Below are 20,147 nucleotides of genomic sequence, written 5' to 3' on the forward strand. Positions count from 1 at the left end.
GACTTTACAAGATTATTGTAGTCAATAAAATTAGGTTAGCCTGTCATCAAATGTGTAGCTTGAAACCCTACCCCAATATGGGGCCCTCTCACTTTTACCTAAAAAAAGTATTAAGCCAAATGAAAAGCTCAGTAGCTCAGCTGAGCCACAGCAGTCTAAGAATCCATATGTGCATGTGCATTTAGACTAGTCTAATTCAAGCTTACCTTTCCTTATTCGCCCATCAGCCTCAGCTGTTCCTTTTGGGATAACAGCTTTCACATATATTCCTCCATGTTTCACACTTGTGTTTAGACCACCCTAAAAGAAACAAGAATTCACTGCTATACTACTATAAATCACAAGTACCTCAATTTTCTAATTTTATAAAATAACATTTGTGATACTGACTCTAAAAATGTTATTTCAAAATCTACATGAAAAGTTACCTATACTGTAGGTCATGTTGATCGTTTTTTGCAGATAGTTCTGCTTTTGTAAGTTTTTGTTGTTACTTGAAGTTCCTAAACCTGACTATTTTGTCAACCTGACTGTCCCTTCTCAACTTGTCAGACGACTGCTACACAGATATGGCAGCCCCCTCATAGAGGAACAGGGTAGTAAGAAAAGGTAATGTAAAAGCATCAGGCAAATACTTTTATGGCAAAATTAAAAACAGATAATGTTATGATAGATATTAAAAAAGTTTATTTTCTGGTGTCAGTATCTCTAAGTTTTGAGAGCATTAAATTAGCCTGAAGGTAAAGCAACAGCGGAATTAACATAAGGAAATGATCTAAAGATTATTTAGTAAACTTTAACTCAAGTTGCATAGACATGGAAGCTGAAAACAGTCTTTGTAAGCTACAGAACAGAAGGGAATTTATGCCAGTAAATTAACTACTTCAATCCATACCCTTTTGAAATATATTTCAGATCTGGATAATGTGAAGTTAAACTGGCTAAGTGACTTTCCTACTTTATTCATAACCAAATTGCCATACTATGGCAGTCATTTCAATAGATGCTTATGGTACTGCAGAGGTTTAGGGTGGTGACCTTAGGAACTACAAAAAAAAAGCATTTGCAATACCACAGCAAACACTGAGTTGCTTCAGGATCATAAAGATGAAACAATTTACAAGTCTGGGATCTGTTATCCGGAAGGCCATCTCCCATAGGTTCCATTTTATCCAAATAATTAAAATTGTAAACATTATTTCCTTTTCCTCTGTAATATTAAAACAGTACCTTGTACTTGATCTAAATTAAAATATAATAAATTATTTTTGAATGCAAAACTATTGGTTTTATTTAATGTTTAAATGATTATTTAGTAGACTTATGGTATAAGATCCAAATTACTGAAAGACTCCTTATACAGCAAACCCTAGGTCCTAATCATTCTGCATAAAAGGCCCCATACCTGTATTATAATTAAGCATTTGTCTTAAAGCTAATGGCATAATGGACTTCCAGAGATCAGTGCCAGATGGACCTTGGCATCAACTTCTACCTGAGCTGTGTGCATCAGCTTGAGCAATTTACTTTGAAAAGTATTAAGAGAAGTGACAGGCAGGTGTGTATTGTCCACCACATTTTCAGATAGCAAGGGTAAACAAAAAGCCACTAGCCTAAAAGGGAAATACACAAAATGTTTCCTTTTTTGAAAAATGAAATAAAAAGTTATTTAAAGCAACCTTCCAGAAAACATTATGCAAAGTAGAATTATACAAAGGTTATGTGAATTGGGAGTCTTTGCTGGAGCTGACACCTGGCTTCTGCTGCACTGTTTCAAAAATCAGCAGTGTAGGAGGGGCAAATAAATAATTAATTTACATATAATTATCAATACTGTTAAAACCTTTAAAAATGAACTTCCTGTGTACTGTTTAGAATAACATTCCATTGTTGAAAATGCTTGTTTTCGTTTTACTGTGGTATCTAAGGCTCATGGCGCAAACAGCATGTACGTGGAGAAGCACACAAACGTGGCTAGGAAGCCTATTTACATAAATGAAATCTACTTGACACTAACACTGACAGGAGGGGGTTCCCTAACCTGAAATCTGCACAGCTCCATTACTGTTCCATAAGCACACACATAACCAATATTATCTCTTCAGTTATCCATTTCTACCACAGATAAATTAGTACAATGGTACAAGTCAAGCAATAAATGAAAGCTCATTGCACTCAAATGTATTAAGGAGGGGAAAAAAGATCTAAAAACCTTGTCAAACAGTACCGTGACACTTATCCCCAAGCTGTCATCTTTCTTTGCCAGAACTACAGTGAATGAATCTCCAGGCTTTAAGGATGTAGGAGAAAGCTTAATGCAGTTCATTTTCTGTGCTGCCCTCTCAAAAGTAGATTCCTTTGCAGAAGACACAAAATAAGCTCTGTTATATAGTAGTTTACAAGGGATTGTGCTGAATTGTACAAAGCTGGCCAAAATAGCATGACGTGAATGACAGTAGGAATATCAGGCTTTAAAAAATTACAAAATGAGAATTAGCATGGAAGGAGACTTTCAACCTATTCAGAAGTGGACGCCTAAAAAAACATTTGTGGTCTCTGCTCAGTTTGAGAATAGAGTAAGACTGAGAAAGCAGATTGATCCCAAATTATCTACTTCCATTGTTAAAATAAAACTTAAAATTAAAAAAATAATATGTATTAATTTACAACCATTATAAGCTTCACAATAACAAATGGTTGAAAAATTAAGTTTATACCTTTAAGAAAGGTTTGACAAACTACACAAAAAAACATAAATAAAAAATGGGAGGAGCAAGATCTACTATATATGGGTGTGAGTCTTGGTCCAACCTCATTCACTTTGTTACGTGATGCAATGAGCAGTCTGGCATGGGTGACATTGCCAAACATCAATTATAGATGTTGCTCAAAGTGACTCTAATTTAGCCAGTTTTACTTGATGCTAGTCAGTAGGAAGTAGAACATTCTGTTAAAAAGGAATATGCATTTTATAACACTTAGGGAACTTATAGTATAAGTGAAACCCCCTAATCAGGTAGACATAATGAATATATGTGTCAGCTTTCACTCTGGGCTAAAAATGATATCTTTAAAAATGGACCCCTATAGATCTAATACTGTCCCTGTCTGGTTTTGAAATGATAAGTGGGATGTTTTAACGGTCCCTACAAAAAGCACAGAAGAATGGGGAATTGCAATCTTATAAAAAATCAACCCCAAACACAACTTTTTAAAGCACATTGATTTTATATTTAAACGTGTATAATACACCTTTTTCTTTGCACAATATGTCTCAGTTTAAAATGAATTGTATTCAAGTGATAAACCAATCATGTGATTATCAAATATATCCCCACAGGAACATGGGGTTGTCAAGCATTTTGAAGAGAACTTAGAAGTCCACATAGGTGGTAGATGGCAGGCAAAAGGGTCTGAGATGGCAGTTTTTCCTCAATCAGACGTGAGCAAATGCAAAGTAAAATGTCTAATTAAAATAACTAGTAATGGGCGAATTTGCGCTGTTTCGCTTCGCCCGAAAATTCGCGAATTTCACGAAACGGCGGAAAATTTGTGAAACGGCACAGGCGTCTCCGCGCCGGCGGCCGTATTTTTCGACGCAGCGGAAATTTTTTTTTGACGCCGGCGAATTTTTTTCAGGCGAATTTTCGCGGGCATTTTGCGAATTTATTCGCTGGCGGCGAATCGCGCAAATTCGCACCTGGCGAATAAATTCGCCCATCACTAAAAATAACTTTATCTTTTTTAAATAACACAATTAACCACATTGGCCACTTGTATTTTATGGATAAAGCAAAGGGCCACAGTGGCAACACTTAAGTTGCATCATTTATACCAGTTTCTGTTTAACAGAAGCAAGTGGAACGTGACAAATGATTCTATAATATTTTAAATCTGAAAAATAAACCGAACCTTCTTGGTTGTCCTTTGCGCTTGGCTACCTGAATAGGTTTCTTCATCCATGTCAGAGTCTCCTCTATCAGAGTCTACTGATTCTGTCAAGCCCATACTTTTTCCTTTGCTGCCATCCCCTTGTGTTCTCTTTCTGTCTCCATTCCTAGTACTGTCTAGTGAAAGGTACTTGGCTGTACGTGCTGATTGCTTTTCTGTGTGTTCTTTAGCAGAGTTAGTTGGGCTTTTAATTTGACTATTTGATAAGCTTGCACTTTCTGTCCGTGAATCCTGGGAGCATAAACTTCCTTCACATTTGCCTACTGACATACCAAATGAGCTGCTAGATATTAGTCTTTGGTGCCCTCGTAACTTGCTCTGTTCCTCTGAGGAGGAATCTGCCTCAATGTCTTGAAGAGGAAATACTCGCTGTGACTGATTGCTTGAATGAGTGGATTGATTATCTACAAAGCAAAATATATAAACAAATATATAAAACTAATAAATACATTACAGGTTTGAATAGTAATTTTCTAAAACACCCTCATAACTGAACACATACAATGACAACAGAGATTATGTGACCCTTTACCCTTTAAGGATAACTTGTTACTTTATGTACAAATGATCAAAGAAGGGGAATTAACAGAAACCAAATGTTTACCTTTAAGACATTTTTCTTTTGCTTGAGACACAAGAATGGAGACATCTTCTGGACAGCTTTGAAGAATATCTAAAGCGAACTGGCGGCTGACACCTTCTAAGCTAATACTGTTTATGGATATTAGTCGGTCCCCTGCACAAAATTAAAAAACAGAATGAAACAGTCTGAAAATATATATAATATAAACATTATTTAAAGTAAATTTACAGTAAATATTAAGGAACCCTGTGTAAGCTAATTTTGCCTGTCCCTTAGGCGATGAGAGAGAGGGGGACCTTGGAGTGCAAATTAAATTTTATTGATCCCACCTCCTTGGTTCTTTACAGCAATTGTGGAAGGAGGATGTTGTAGTTATTCAAATTACCCTTCCCAGTTAAACCCCAGTAAGAGGAGATAGTAGAGCAACTGAATGTGCCGAGACACAAAGGGATGGGAAGATTACAAGGATTATAGTATCTAAAGATGGATACCTGTTTTGAAATCAAACAAAACTTTGAAATCTAAACATGCGAGTCATTTATTTCTCTAAGAAAACTAGAAGAGCTATTTAGTCACCACTAATTTAAATGTTACAAAATATTAAAGGCAGGTGCTTTGATACACAATCATACCTGGTTTCAAGCGACCATCAAGATCTGCTGGTCCTCCAGGTGTAATAGAAGTGATAAACTTTCCAGATGTATCACCACCCACAATTTGAAATCCTGAAAAAAAATAAATAGCCATAAGACCACATATTTCAATAGTTTGCCTGGTCCACTATAAGGTACAAATAACAAAAAAACATATGCTACCTTGACTTTGTCAATCAACTAATTAGGTGAGCACATATGGCTACCAAATCTCACTGGTTCACAGCCAACAACTAAAAATATTAACCCTTAGAGTATGGTTTCCCTAACAAGTGCCAAGGCACCATCGGATTGTACCAGCCAACCCACAATGCTGTACTCACCTAACCACCTGTAAGAACATGCACTATGTTATATCTATTGGGTTCCTAGTCACCTTTCCATTCCAACATTAAGCAATAGCTGTCCTCTGCTTACTTAACACTAGGCTGTATGCCCAAAACATCTGTTTCTTTAAAGATACATGAATAAACTCACTTCATTAGGATCTTACTGGCATTCCTAGGGTTAATACAGTAGAACCCCCATTTTACATTGATAATGAGCACTCTTATTTACTATAAGAAAATTGAGGTTCTACTGTATGTTCATTATTAATTTTTTCCAGTCATTTTAATGGAGTGCTCATTATCAATTTACTGCATTGATCTTGCTGCTAGATTTGGAAGTTACTTTGTTCTCACTGTCCATTTTTGCAGTGATCCTACTGGTGAATCTATGGCTAATGTAATCAATTGATTGTACCAGCATGCTCTGTTAATATGCTCAATATCCATTTTTCGCAGTGATAATGGTAAAACTGGGGTTATTGCAGTACTGGTAAATCAAGGTTAATGTGCTTGTTATCCATTTCTGCAGTGATCCTACTGGGGTTAAGAAGCTCATGAACAAAATATGCTCATGGGGGGGCAGAAATGGGGGTTAGGAACATTAGCTAAGTATTCTGTTCTAGTATCTAGTACTCAGTTAAGTCGAGTAATTTGCCTCTAGCCATGTTTCCCAAATAGCATCAAACTTAGCTGGGCATCCATGTGTTTGGTATATAAATATCTATTTGGGTATGCAGTAATTTATGATATTTTTCCAAAAGTTCAGTGCAGGAGGCCCAGAAGATTTCCAGTGTAATAATATTGCTTTTATGTCTTAATAATATAGCTGTAAATAGCATAGTTTAGCAGAGGGTCTCAGTGGTAATGTTTCTGTAATACCCAGGAGGCATAGGTTGGGTGATATATTGGGGGGCAATAAAGGCTGTTTCAGCATAGTTCAGCACTTCTTGCAAGAATCCCTGTCCATTTGCAAAAGACACAAAATAATGTGACCATAGCATTGAGGCACTTAACACTGGTCAAAGACCCCCAGTATATACCCTGGCTAGTATTTTTGGGGGCCCAAACTTTGCAACCTTTTGGTAACCCCCTTCACGTTGCAGACTAACAGAGTTATAGAGCTGAAAAGCAGGAAGTTGGGTTCTGGAGATTATGTTAGACATCTGCTCACTCCAGCCTTTATAGATTAAATTTTTGGCTAACTAACTATATTAGCAACATTTTTATTTTGCACAGTCTATTTACCAAGTTTTTATTTTTACACTGAACTGTTCCTTTAACTATAAAAGATCTTAAACTATAGCTGTCCTACTAGAGATAATAACAAACATACTACTGTTTGCATTACATGCTTTTTAACCTAAATCTTTGTTTCTGAGGAGAATCATACTTTTCCCAGCCTTCTTAATTATGGAATTAAATTGGTCACCTAAGGCTACTGCAACACAGGGCTACCATATAAACACAGGCTGAAAAACAGCCAATCCTCTCGCCTCTGCTAACTCCTCAGTCTGCAATGACAGTCACTGGTCTGGATACAGACACATGCAGTGGATTTTGGTGTGAAAGTGCAAAAGTAGATTTTTTTCACACTGAAGTCCACTCTGTGTGCCTGCACCCAGGCCAACACAATGCCTGTAAGTGCAGACAAGCAAGTGGATCTGCCTAGAAACTCCCCTGTGTGGTAGTAGCCCAAATGTATTTTACTCTTTCTAGGCAAAGAACACAAGTAGACAGTGTCAGACTGGGACACCAGGGGCCCACCCAAAAACATTCGACTAGGGGTCCACCAATTAATCTTAGACCAGGGGCCCACTCTTAGTACTATTATTGTTCCTTTCCTCACTAATTTATTCTCCTTTTCTTTCCATACTATAATCTATTATTCAATCTATTTAGCCACTTTGTGGAATGGCCATGAAATAGGCCAAATGTTTAGCAGCATGAGGGCCCACTGACACCTTGGCCCACCGGGACTTTTCCTGGTATCCCTGTGGGCCAGTCCGACACTGCAAGTAGATTATTACACGGTCAGCCATGGTTTTTGTCAAAAAAGGCAAAACGTTTAGTTAATTTATCTCTTAATACCGCTCTTTTTTTGCTCAAAGTGTTATTCAAGTTACAAAAATTGATTTAACAAATCCCACAGGACATAATGGGTTTGATAATACTTACCAAGATTGTACTTGGGGTCTTTCTTAAACTTTACCAGAGTAATCTCTCTTTCAGATGTAGATGTAGCAGTTACACAGTTATGTGGGTTCTCTAAGGAAAGAAAGCCAGAAAAATGGTAGTTGTAGAAATACAATAGTACAGGTATAAAAAAAACGTAATGCACAATTGCCACCAATCAGGTCTTCTTCCTTATAGAGTATTTAATACAAATTGCTGATCATTAAATCTAATTGTTGTCTATTATACCTAAATGCATATTGAAGTGGCAAATTACTCACTTTTTTAACATTAATTCTCTAATTGGGTCTTGTGCTGAACATACTTTTTGTCTATTGTGTTGATTAGGAAATATATTTGTTTTTTGTAATTTCTTGCACCAAAAGGGGGAAAACAATAGCTGTAATCTGAGAAGCCTTTTGTATGTAGAAGCTGTTCCTTATATGAAAGCTTTTTGGTTACATGTTATAATCAAGCGTGTTAGAACAAGTTTCAGTTCAGAGGCTGCCTGGTTTATTACAAAAAATAACAAAACCATACACATTTCCTAGGTATCTTCAGCATAAACATTTACAGCATACACTGCCCCTTTAAGCTATTTGACTCCTAAAAGAAATTACAATAAAGTCTGCACCAGAACCCTGAAACCATGAATTTAGCATGTGCATTTCTTGAAACCATGGCATTATTCTTTTTTTACATTTTTTTTCTCTTTGTAAGCCAGTATTTGCATTTTTTTAGCAATAGTGCTCGAGGAGACACTTTCTTGTCTCTGGGGAAATGTTAAGCAGTATGTTTGAAAACCAACATAACGCCTGTTGCCATTTTACAGCTGGTGGAGGAGAACTTGAACAAGGCTGGGCAGCCTGTCAATTACTTGAATGGAATCGACTTGACACTAGTGTAAACAGGATGTTTTTTAGTCACAAAGTGAGCAATTACATATGTGCAGTTGTGCGGACAATTACACAGTAGATATTGACTTATTATAATAGGAAGAGAAAAACCATGGAGGGTTTACATCACACCTTTTAAAAGTCAAAATGCCCCTATTTTGACCAATGGTCAAAAATTATTTATACATGCTAATTGTGATATGATGCATGGGTTATGTGTGTTTAAAGGGCTTGTTCGCATTCCAAACACTTTTTTCACTTAAGTTGTTTTCAGAATTTTGAAAGACTTTTTTTCAATTGCTTTCCATCTTTTATTTTTTACCGTTTTCGAAAATTGAAGTTTAAAGTTTAATGTTTCTGTCTCTAGTGTTTCAGTCTGGCAGCTCAGTGATCCAGGAACACATTCTGAACTGTTACAATTTGCTACATTTAGTTGATACATTTCTCAGCCGTATCTGCAGAATATTAGCAACTATTGTATCAATTCTAACAGCTGCCTTTAATTAAACTCAGGGATTCAGCTTAGCAGGGACAAATACAACAAATATATCAACTAAATTTATCAATTTAGAACAGTTACAGTGTCGACAACCCCCCTCCCAGAGCTGAGGGGGCCGCCCCCGCACTCTTCTTCGCGTGTTCGCCACCATCGACTTCCGGGTTCATCTTTTATAGATGCTGTGCATCCCAACCTGCACATCACTATTTAGATGTTTTTTTTTTAATTTGAGATTTTTTATTGATTTTCAGATAACAAAGAAATTTTCCAGTAGAGACTGGGGAGAAGAGAGAAACAGCAGTGAAGCAAGAAAGGTGAGTAGAGGTGGGGAGGGGGGGAGTGGAAAGGGATATGGCTGGCATTGTCCACGAATCCATGCTGTTTAACCTGGGTGGGGGGGGGAAGGTTTGATGATTGTCATGTAACACGGTGCCATTGGATCGACCAGTGGGGAGTTGAAATAGTCTGTGTGTTCATCAGTTTTCGAGATCGTACAACTGGTGTGGTCAGGTGTTGGATGTTGGATGCTCCTGTTTCCATTTCTCCCACAACTTGTGCGTTACTATACCCTTGTCAATTTGTGCAAGGGTCGTGGCAGCATATTTTTCATGTATAAGGTTCGAATCTATTAGACGGAGTAGACTTTCTCTGTTAGGTATAGCCATAGATTTCCAGTGCCGTGGTATTAGAAAGCGCGCTGCAGTGAGGATATGAAAGGTTAGTTTTCTAGCCTCTGGGATTAGGTCGGGTATGCCATGGTTTAAAAGTGCCATCGCTGGTGTTACTTGTATTGGTGTATTGAATATCTCTGAGAGTAGGTCAATGATTAGTTGCCAGAACGGCAATATTTTGTGGCAGGTCCACCAAATATTTAGCATGTCACCCTTCACAGTGTGGCACCTCCAGCAAATGTCTGACTCATTAGGAAACATCTTATGCAGCATTGAAGATGTTTTATACCATCTAAACAATATCTTTCTACCATTTTCTACATGGTTTGTACATTTGGTGTATTTGGAAGCAATAATTGCTATTTGGGTCCATTGCGTCAATGGGAGATCAATGTTGAGGTCCTGTTCCCATCTCTGAATGAGCAACGGTTTGGTTGGCCCTAGGCCAGGCATAATAGCTTGGTACACTTTGGACAGCCCTTTTCGGCTCCCAGCGCTGCAAAAACATATGCGTTCAAAGGGTGTGGGTAGTCTGGATAGGCTTTCTATGTGTGAGTTCAGGAAATGTCTGATTCGTAGATATTTGTAGAAATTGTGTTTAGGGAGATTAAATTTAGTTTTTAAAGACTCATACCTATTCAGATCTTTATCCAGAAACAGTTGTGCTATGCTTGTAATTACGAGTGTTTCCCAATTGGCCCGAGTGATATCAGGGATTTCCGATTCTAGCATCCTGATAGGAGAGTGTTTTGTTGGGAATGTATGAATGTGCTCATCCCTCTTTAACGAAGTCCAAATTTTTAAAGCCGTCGAAGTGGTATGGTAGAGTGAGCTGGGTTCTGTTTTATGTAAGGGAGACTTGGACCACATTAGTTGTTGCAGCGTACGTGGATGGATCTTTTCTTGTTCTATTTCTAGCCATTGTTTGCAGTTGACCGGAAGGTTCCATAGGGTAAGTTGTTCTAAGATAGTAGCTTTGTAATAGTAATCTATGCTTGGAACACCAAAACCACCTTCTTTCTGGCTCAGTTGCATTAGACTTCGCTTGATTCTAGGCTTTGTCCCTCCCCAAATAAACGTATCTATAGTGTGTTGTGACTGCTGGAGAAAGGATTTTGGCACCATGATTGGGAGAGTCCGGAAAAGGTACAGGAACTTGGGCAGGAGCATCATCTTGACTGCGGCAATTCTTCTCAACCAGGAGATATAAAGAGTCTTCCACTTTTCTAGTTGCGTCTGGGTTGCTCTCAAAAGTTTTGGATAGTTACTACTGTATGTTTTCCCCACTGTATTACCTAGTTCAATACCTAGGTAGGATATCGTATCTTTCCTCCATTGGAATGGGTATAATTTCTGCAATGCTTTCTTGTCATTCGTTGCGTCATTTAGTAGGAGGGCTTGTGTCTTACTTACGTTGAGCTTGTAATAGGACACTTGGCTATAGTCGTTCAGTATCTGAGTGAGCTTTGACAATAATGTCTCTGGATTGGTAAGCGTTAACATAATATCGTCTGCAAAAAGCGCTACTTTATGGTCTGAGTGGGCGCATGTGATTCCAGTGATGTCTGGTGAATCTCTAATTGTTTTTGCTAGTGGCTCCAGGATCAAGTTGAATATTAGCGGGGAGAGGGGACAACCTTGTCTCGTTCCATTTGTGATACAGAAGGGACGTGAGAGAAAGCCCATGTTGGTAACCTGCGCTGTTGGTGTGGAATAGAGCACCAGGATATCCTGTAAAATCTGCCCTCTAAATCCAAAAGCCTGAAGGGATTCTTTCAGATACAGCCAGTGGACTCTGTCAAATGCCTTCTCGGCGTCCAGAGCTAGCAGGAGTGTAGGTGTATGGTAGCATGTGTTTTTTTCAATCAGAGAGATGAGTTTTCTAGTGTTGTCTGCCCCGTGTCGCCTCGAGGTGAAGCCAGATTGATCCTTATGAACGATGTCAGGTAGGATTTCCTTCAGCCTATTGGCAATAACTTTGGCATACAGTTTGGTGTCACCGTTTAACAATGAGATGGTCCGAAAGTTAGGGCATTGGTTTGGGTCTTACCCGGTTTGGGGATAGTTGATATCGTAGCTTTCAGCATCTCTTCTGGTATTTCGCCGTGCTGTTGTATGTAGTTGAAGAGACGGGTCAGTTGAGGGACCAGTATAGATTGGAAAGCTTTATAATAGGCGGCGGACAGACCATCCTGTCTTGGGGCCTTCCCTATCGGAGTGGAGTTGATCGCTTTCTGAATTTCTTCAGGTTGGATAGGTGTATTAAGGAGATCTAACTGTGTCGAAGAGATTTGAGGGAGGTTGGCTCGCACCAGGAAGTCAGCGATATTCTGTTTTATCGGTTGTGGAGTATTGATGTCTCGGTGCAAATTGTAAAGAGTAGCATAGTAGTCCGCAAATGTATCTGCTATGGCTTTGGGATTCTTAATTTTCCCTCCATCATCGCTCTTCAAGTGGTCTATAGCTTGGTTTATTTGTCTTTGCTGCAGTAAGTTTGCTAGTAATTTTGAGGCTTTGTTGCCTTTCGTGTAGTGGGCGAGGCGTAATCGTTGGAGGTGGTATTGCATTTTGAATAGGTCTATTTCACATAGCTGATTCTTCACGTCTCTAATGCGTTTTGTCGTTAGTTTGTTGGGGTGAGCTTTGTTTTGCAGTTCAAGATCTTGCAGTTGTTTTGTTAGTACTTGCCTATTATTTTCACGTTGTTTTTTAATCAGTGAACCATATTTAATAAGTTGACCTCGGAGCACTGGCTTATGTGCACACCAAACTGTAGGGGTCGAGACCTCGCCATTATCATGGTATTCCTGTAGTAGTTGGTTGCAGTTTCGGGCTATTTCTCCATTTAGTAGCAGTGATTCGTTAAGTCGCCAGTGTGAAGTGAACGGTGCCGATTTGTGGAAGTTACTTGTCCAAGTTACTGGGGCATGATCAGTCCATGTCATCAAACCAATTTGTATCTCTTCAGTAGCTTGAAGGGTGTCCTTGTCCGTAAATATATAATCTAGTCTAGAGTATCTGGTATGCGAGTGCGAGTAATGTGTATAGTCTCTTTCCGTTGGGTGGGACGATCTCCAGGTATCAAATAGGTTATGCTTTTTCAAAAGGTTTTTCAAATTGAGTGCATGAGTAAGTCCTTCTCTTCTAGGAGTGTGGTCTGTTTTAGGGATGTAGCGAACTGCCGATTTGGTGTTCGCGAACGCCGTTCGCGAACACCGGCAAAAAATGCGAACGTTCGCGAACAGTTTGCGAACTTCGAACACCCGCTAAAATCGTTCGATTCGAACGATCGAAGGATTTTAATCGTTCGATCGAACGATTTTCATTCGAATCGAACGATCGAAGCATTTGATCGAATGCTTTTCATTCGATCGAATGCTTTTCATTCGATCGAATGTTTTTCATTCGATCGAATGCTTACAATCGTTCGAACGAATGGAAATCGTTCGATTTTTAGCGGTCGAAGGAATTCGAATGGTCGAATGGTCGAACGATTTGTATTCGAATCGAACGCGAACTCAAAATGCGAACGTCGCGCGACGTTCGCGAACATTCGGCGGACGCGAACGGTCGAAGTTCGCGCGAACAAGTTCGCCGGCGAACAGTTCGCTACATCCCTAGTCTGTTTCAGATCTGGTGTCCAATTCCTGTATTAGTGGTACATTAAAGTCACCCCCTACTATTATCTTGCCTTGTTTCAGTTTGTCCAGTGTTCTAAAGAAGGTGCGGTAGAAATAGGATTGCTTCACATTTGGGGCATAGACAGATGCTACAGTGTATATTTGGTCTTGTAGTTCAATTGTGACAATGAGGTATCTGCCCTGTGGGTCTGTTAGTTGTTTAAGCACACGGGGTGTGATGGTAGAGTGGAACCAAATTGCTACCCCTCTTTTCTTCACTGAGCTGTTCGCATAGAGTTGCAGTGGGTAATCCTTGCATGCTAATCTATTAGGTTGCTCATTAGTGAGATGGGTTTCCTGGAGGCACAGTATGGAAGCCTTAAGCTGGCCATAGACGCAAAGATCCGATCGTACGAATCGTGGATTCGTACGATTTTCGGACCATGTGTGGAGAGTCCCGACATTTTTCGTCCGTCGAAGATCGGTCGTTTGGTCGATCGGACAGGTTAGAAAATTTCTGTCGCCTGCCGATAATATCTCTGCATGTATTGCCGATCGTACGATTTTCAGTGGGAGACTGTCACTAGTGTTGTCAGACATAAGTATCGTACGATTGCTGTCAGGGGCAGAACATTGGGTGATCTGTTCTTATTTGATCGGAATGGTAAAGACTTTGATCTGAATGGTTAGTGGAGGGTCGTGAGATGGGAAAGTCCGATCGTACGTTGATTCGTACGATCGGATCTTTGCGTCTATGGCCAGCTTTAGACTGTTTAGCCCAAAGTAGAAGGTGGGACCTTTTGTTCGGGCTATTAAGCCCGTTGACATTTAACGTGGTAACAGTGATCGGCATTTGAATGTGGTGTGGGCGTGGTGCTGTGGTTTGGTACTCACTGTTTGATGCTGCATAGAGTTCGATGTTTGAGGCCTCAGGAATGGTGGTTGGGCTGTTGTTTCAGCTGTGTCCGCACCTGTCTTCGGCATTTTCCTACTAAGGATCATCAAACCTTGGCCAGGGATGGGGGGGGGGGGATGTAGGGAAAGAGGAAGATAGAAAAGGTATGAGAAAAGAAGAACATTAGTAACAGTAATGTAAGAACTTTTACATAGAGAAACTTATGTACAGTACATCAATACTGTAGATAGCATCGAGTAGAGTGGCTTCTGGGTATTGATGGTTGTCATTGATATTCCTATCTGACTCAAGAGTTATATTGTGCGGTGTATTGCACTGTGAAGCCATGGTCGGGGGAGACGGTCACATCATAGGGGTTCTTCCGTTGGGGGAGAGTGTCAAAATTGTCAAAAGTGTCATCAGGTGTGGAGTTGGTTATCCTGCTCGTCGTCAGGAGATGTCTGCAGCTGGCGCAAGTCTTCAAGTGACATCTGAAGCCATCCCTGGTTCTCGGTCAAGAGTATCTTGTCTGGTCTCTGTTCTGTGATGTGCAGATTTTTGTACGTGCCAATCCTGTGGAATTTTGGGCTGTTTAGTGGTTGCCAGTGGCGGGTTTTCTTGATTCGGCAGGAGGTGCCATTGCTGCAATAGTTGGGCCCCATGTTGTGGCGTCGACATGATGTAGGTTGAATCTTTGTACATGACCCGAAGTTTCACCGGAAACAGCCATCTGTAGGGTAAGTTTGCCTCTCGCAACACTGTGGTTATGGGAGTAAATTCTTTGCGTTTTTTCATCGTATAGGCCGAGAGGTCAGGTTAGCATTGGAGCATATTGTATTTCTCAGGGATGTCCTGTTTGTCCCTTAACGCCTTCAGGGTGAGTTCCTTGATAAGAAAAAAGTGGAGCCTTAGTATCAGCTTCCCCATGATGTCCGGTGGGTTTAGGTCAGGTTTCCGACCCTTTTGCTGGCGTTTAGGGTGCTCCAGCCTGCTATGTGGATTTCCCCCTTACGGAGCTCCCTAGAAAGCTTCCGTCCGCATCGGCAGTTAGCTCTGCCCCCCACTATTTAGATGTTATGCTATTAGAAAAACAAATAGAAAGCAGAAAGTCATTGGAAAAAATCTTTATTACTGGTGAACTATCTGAAACCGAGTGAGCTGAAAAAAAGTGTTTAAGGGTGAACAACCCCTTTAAGTGGGTGGAGGTTGGGACCAGTGTTCTTGCTTTTCCTTTGCCATTATTTTAAAGGCTAACAGTGTACCACTTCTATTCTGCAGGCTCACTAGTGAGATGGGTCAATAGTGCTATTTAAAAGATTCATTCATTTTTTATTTTAATTAATTTTCATTTTTTCATTTACATTTTTAATGGTCAGTATAGCAACCTAAAAGTCCAGTTGTCTAGTACTTCATATTATGATGCCAGCTTTTGACTCTTATGTGTTGGTCCCCCCTTTTTAATTCCTGTTTAGTATCCTAAAGTTAAATTTCTGGGTAACAGATTGGCTGTATTAATATCATAATTTCAGTTCTGAAAAAAAAAGAATGTATTGTTTACCTCAGGACAAACTGTAGGGTGGACAAAATAAGCTTTGGAAGCTTTGGCCAGCAACCAAAAGAATGTTAAAAATTAGCATCCAGAACATTTATATAACCAACAGAATGAATAGTTTTAATGGTGATAGAGTTAACTGCAGATTTTGCATTTCTTATCTTACCAGAGAATGGCAAACCGTATTCAATGTCCTAACAAAACCTGCACTCATATCTTCCTCTGTAGATAATGTTTGTTCATTTTTTATTTTACCTCAATTAGATGTATAATTTAGCTGAAAAATTCCATGAAGTAAACAGTAAATATTTCACACTTTATGCTTTAGACATACAAAATACCGAAAACATGAGTCGTGTTGGATAAGCAGGAAGCTATATGATCACTACTATGTACACAGCTGTTTATAAAGGAATGTAAACATTACACTGGGGTAAAACCGTTTACTTAATGACCTCCTCATATCTAGGTGATTTGCTTTGCAACATTATGAATAATTCAACTATTGTGTTTGTTTTTAGTATGACCATGCATATCTGCTATGCCAGTAGAAGAACTAGATGTCTGCTACTTAGCTGCTATGGCAATAAATTCTGTATACATACCGTTTCCTTTGAAGGCAATAGGTGAAGATGAATTTGCTATATTGTGCATACTAACACCTGCAAAAGCAAAACAAATGTAACCAGTAAAAACACTGTAAAATTATCAAGCATTTACATATATCTATCAAATTTGACAAAATATATTGGCCAAACAGACCATGTATTCATCAGGTGTTGTAAGATGTTTTGTTGAACAAAACAACAATGGAAAACTGGGCAAGTGCTTTAGGATAATGGCACAAGTGGTACATTATGACTTTTTCAGTGTCAAATTGTTGAGAATTGTCTCTAATAAATATAAATAAATATAAGTACCTTCATGATACAGTATATCACATCATACAAAATAATGGAGCAGGCCCAAGCATCTGATTTTTGCGTGTCAGCTTCCTTGTCACTTTATGTATAGGTGTTTGTATTCAACTTGCATACAATTACCAAATTGTGAGAAATTACCAAAGAAAGCACATGCAATGCAAGGCACATACATATAAAATTGCCACTGTACACATATAGCCTACATTGCATGCTCTAAAGGACTCTAAAACATTCTATTTCTGGTCTGTAAACACTGTTATAAAATATGTCAGTAAGTAATAATTAAATATGCCTAGACAGCAGATTTATGACAGGAAGGGAGTAAACATAAGATGCATTATTACCACAAAATTATATTCTTACTACAGGTACCAATGATGATTAAAACTTACATACAAAAATGGTTATACAGATACATTATCTCCTTTGAAAAATACCTTTCACAGAGCCCTAATTGGAGCACTGCATACTGTTAGGTTATCCAGACCCTTCTGGCTTGCTTTGGTTTTGAATAATTTTATTTTTCATTCTGTTGCTGCACTTACTATTTAAATAAAGGATCACTATTATTTGTTGATTTGTGACTGTAACCAGGGTAAATGTGAAATGTTTAAAATTTTTAAAAGTGAAGTGAAATAAATCCTATTTTCTTTAATCTCACAAAGCAGCAGTTATGTTTTATGACTGAGACTCTGCTTCTCTTATTAACGGCATGCATAAACAGACAGATACTGACAACTTGGCTACTTTTGAACTACTGCTTTGTGCACAACAATGCCCTATCCTTCAGAAGAACATGGATAAACCAGTTATTTTGTTTTGTTATGTATGGTCAGTTTTTCACCATTCAGACCACAGTATTTAGAGAAGGCTATTGTTTATAAACAGTATGTCTGCATGATAACAAGGCATTAACAGAAAAAAAACAAGCTGGCGAAGGTAAAAGAAACAAGTTTATAGCAGTTTTTAAAATATGCATTTTTATACAAACTTTTCATTTAAGGTGGCACACGGGGAGATTAGTCGCCAATCGATAAATCCTACCTGCTGCAGGCAACTAATCACGACGAAATGCCTTCTTACTGGCAAGAATGCAAATCGCTGGTGGTATGGAATTTGCAGCGCTTCATTTTCCAAAGTCACCCAAAGTTGCATCGCAAATAAACTTTGCTTAGGGGCTAATTTCCCCTTGTGCCACCAGCCTAAAGTGACCTTTTAATTTAACACGTTCCCTTTATTTCTATAATCAAGTTCAACATTTAAAAATTAAAGAGTTGCATAACTAAAGCTTTAATGTTAGGAGATACAAGTTAAGATCAGATGCTGACCTACAACATATGCATGGCCACTGTCATCCATGGAAGATGTATCAGACTCTGGCTTCCGTAGATCAAGGCTTCTATGAACGCTGCTGAAACTTCTGGGTATAAACAAGGCAAGTATCAGATCAGAAGGATTGTTTTGAATTAGATTCTCACATATTGCAAAGAAATATGACAATGGCTCTGGTTCCTAGTGAGACATCGCACTACATTTCAATTTAAGCATAATTTGTTTTATATAAGTATCATATTATAATCATAAATCGATGGATTGTTATAACAGTACTATTATATTCTGAAACACTGTATACTTCAAAAAGACTCAATGGAGAAAATGTCATTTGTTTGCTACCACTTGCTTCCTTTGGATTACAGATGATAAAAAAGGGTTGCCTTAAAACAAAACAAAAATCAACAACTGGAGCAGGACTACTTCAGGAATTTGGGAAAGACAGTAAACTTGACAGTATGCTTAAAGCTAGTGTAGACCAGAAAAAGACACCTGGCTGTAGCACAGATATACAAAGACCTACAAATAGTCATAACAACTTACTTGTTTAACCTTCCATATCCAATTACTGATTCTGCATCAGACATAGCCATTTGATGTAATGATGTTTGGCTCATTAACCCTTCAATGCTGTAAGGGGGATTGTCCATTCTGGCATTAAGCAACCTCTGCTGCGGTGAGTAAGCAACTTGACTAAGGTCATGATATGATTTGCTTATGATCCTTGGCCTGTCATCCCATGGATTTTTTGTCTTTCTGTCTCTTGTTCCTTTGGCAAGGTGGGTTTGAAGGGAAGATAGGTCAGAGCATGAAAGTCTTTTTAAAAGATCAGGCTGAATGGACATAGGTCTCGCTGCAGCCTTATTTAATGTGCTGCTTGCCAAGCTGGTAGTGCTGATGGCTCGACCCATATTGAATCCTTGAACAGACTCTCCCGGTAGGTTTAGACTCCTCATAGAAGTTATTTCTGCAATGTAAAACATTGCTTGTTAAAGTAAACATTTTTTGATATTAGAGACATTATTATATTCATGTTTCACCGGACATAACATTTTGCAGAATTTTTGTGTGCTTCAGAAAATTCACTCTGCAAAGGAAGATGGATGAACAACACAGCACATAAACACAGTGCTATTTGCTTTTTGAGTTTAAAAGAATACACACTGAACGGCACAAGAAGAATTTGTGATCACTTGGATCTAATCCACCAGAATCATTTGCTGTCCCTGGGCAAAGTAACATGTGGTGTTACTAGATTTAGATTCCAAAATGATTTATATAGTAACTTACCAATTTCCTTACTTTCCTGACTGCTCTGTCTGGCCCTCATTTGCAGCTGGAACTTGTGCTGAGATGAACAGAGTTGTAGGAGGTATTGGCAAGTCTTGTTGCTGTTTGTTTGGAACACATGCTTTATGCTGTCTGACATGTTCTGCAAGCTTATTTTTTTCTTCTGCAAACCAAGAGAGTTATGAAACACAACATGTTACAAATATTTGATAAACATAAACAATGACATACAATGACATATAATATAAATATAATATACACACTAAAGTAGGGTCTTTGGGACATGTGGTGCCTTCTAGGCAGGGAGACATGACAGAAATAGGTGGAAGGGAGCTTCTAAACTTAGTAGGATCACTTGGCAAACACAATGTGGAGTTTCTGTGCCTTTGCGACGTAAGCATTCAAGGGATAATATTACCTTACTGAAGTTGTACCCACAGTCACAATGCAATGTACTATAAGATAATTTTCCATACAGTTAACATTAATTCAGTGATCTATTTTGGAATAACGATAGAGAGTTATATAGAGTCCATGACATGGTCCCCACTGGAACAGGGGCAAAGCAAAGATTGGAGTAAATCACAGATTCAATGAGCTCTGAATTGTTCATATTTATACCATTATGTCTGTTCAGTGCGGCCACTTGAGAGAAATCGGGTATTTTCGGGCCATTACAACTTTTTGAACATGTTTTGAATATCTTGGGATATATGCAGATGTCCTTACAGGGAGGGCCTACTTCTTTGAAGTTCAGAAAAAAATATATTTTGTAGAAATT

At 38.7% G+C, this 20,147-nt stretch overlaps 1 pseudogene; it reads right to left on the minus strand.

The window, feature by feature from the left end:
• LOC108704104 overlaps positions 1-20,147 on the minus strand; it is a 156,892-nt pseudogene that overhangs the window by 29,933 nt on the left and 106,812 nt on the right.

Source organism: Xenopus laevis, chromosome 1S (assembly GCF_017654675.1).
Source record: "Xenopus laevis strain J_2021 chromosome 1S, Xenopus_laevis_v10.1, whole genome shotgun sequence".
Taxonomy (NCBI): Eukaryota; Metazoa; Chordata; class Amphibia; order Anura; family Pipidae; genus Xenopus; species Xenopus laevis.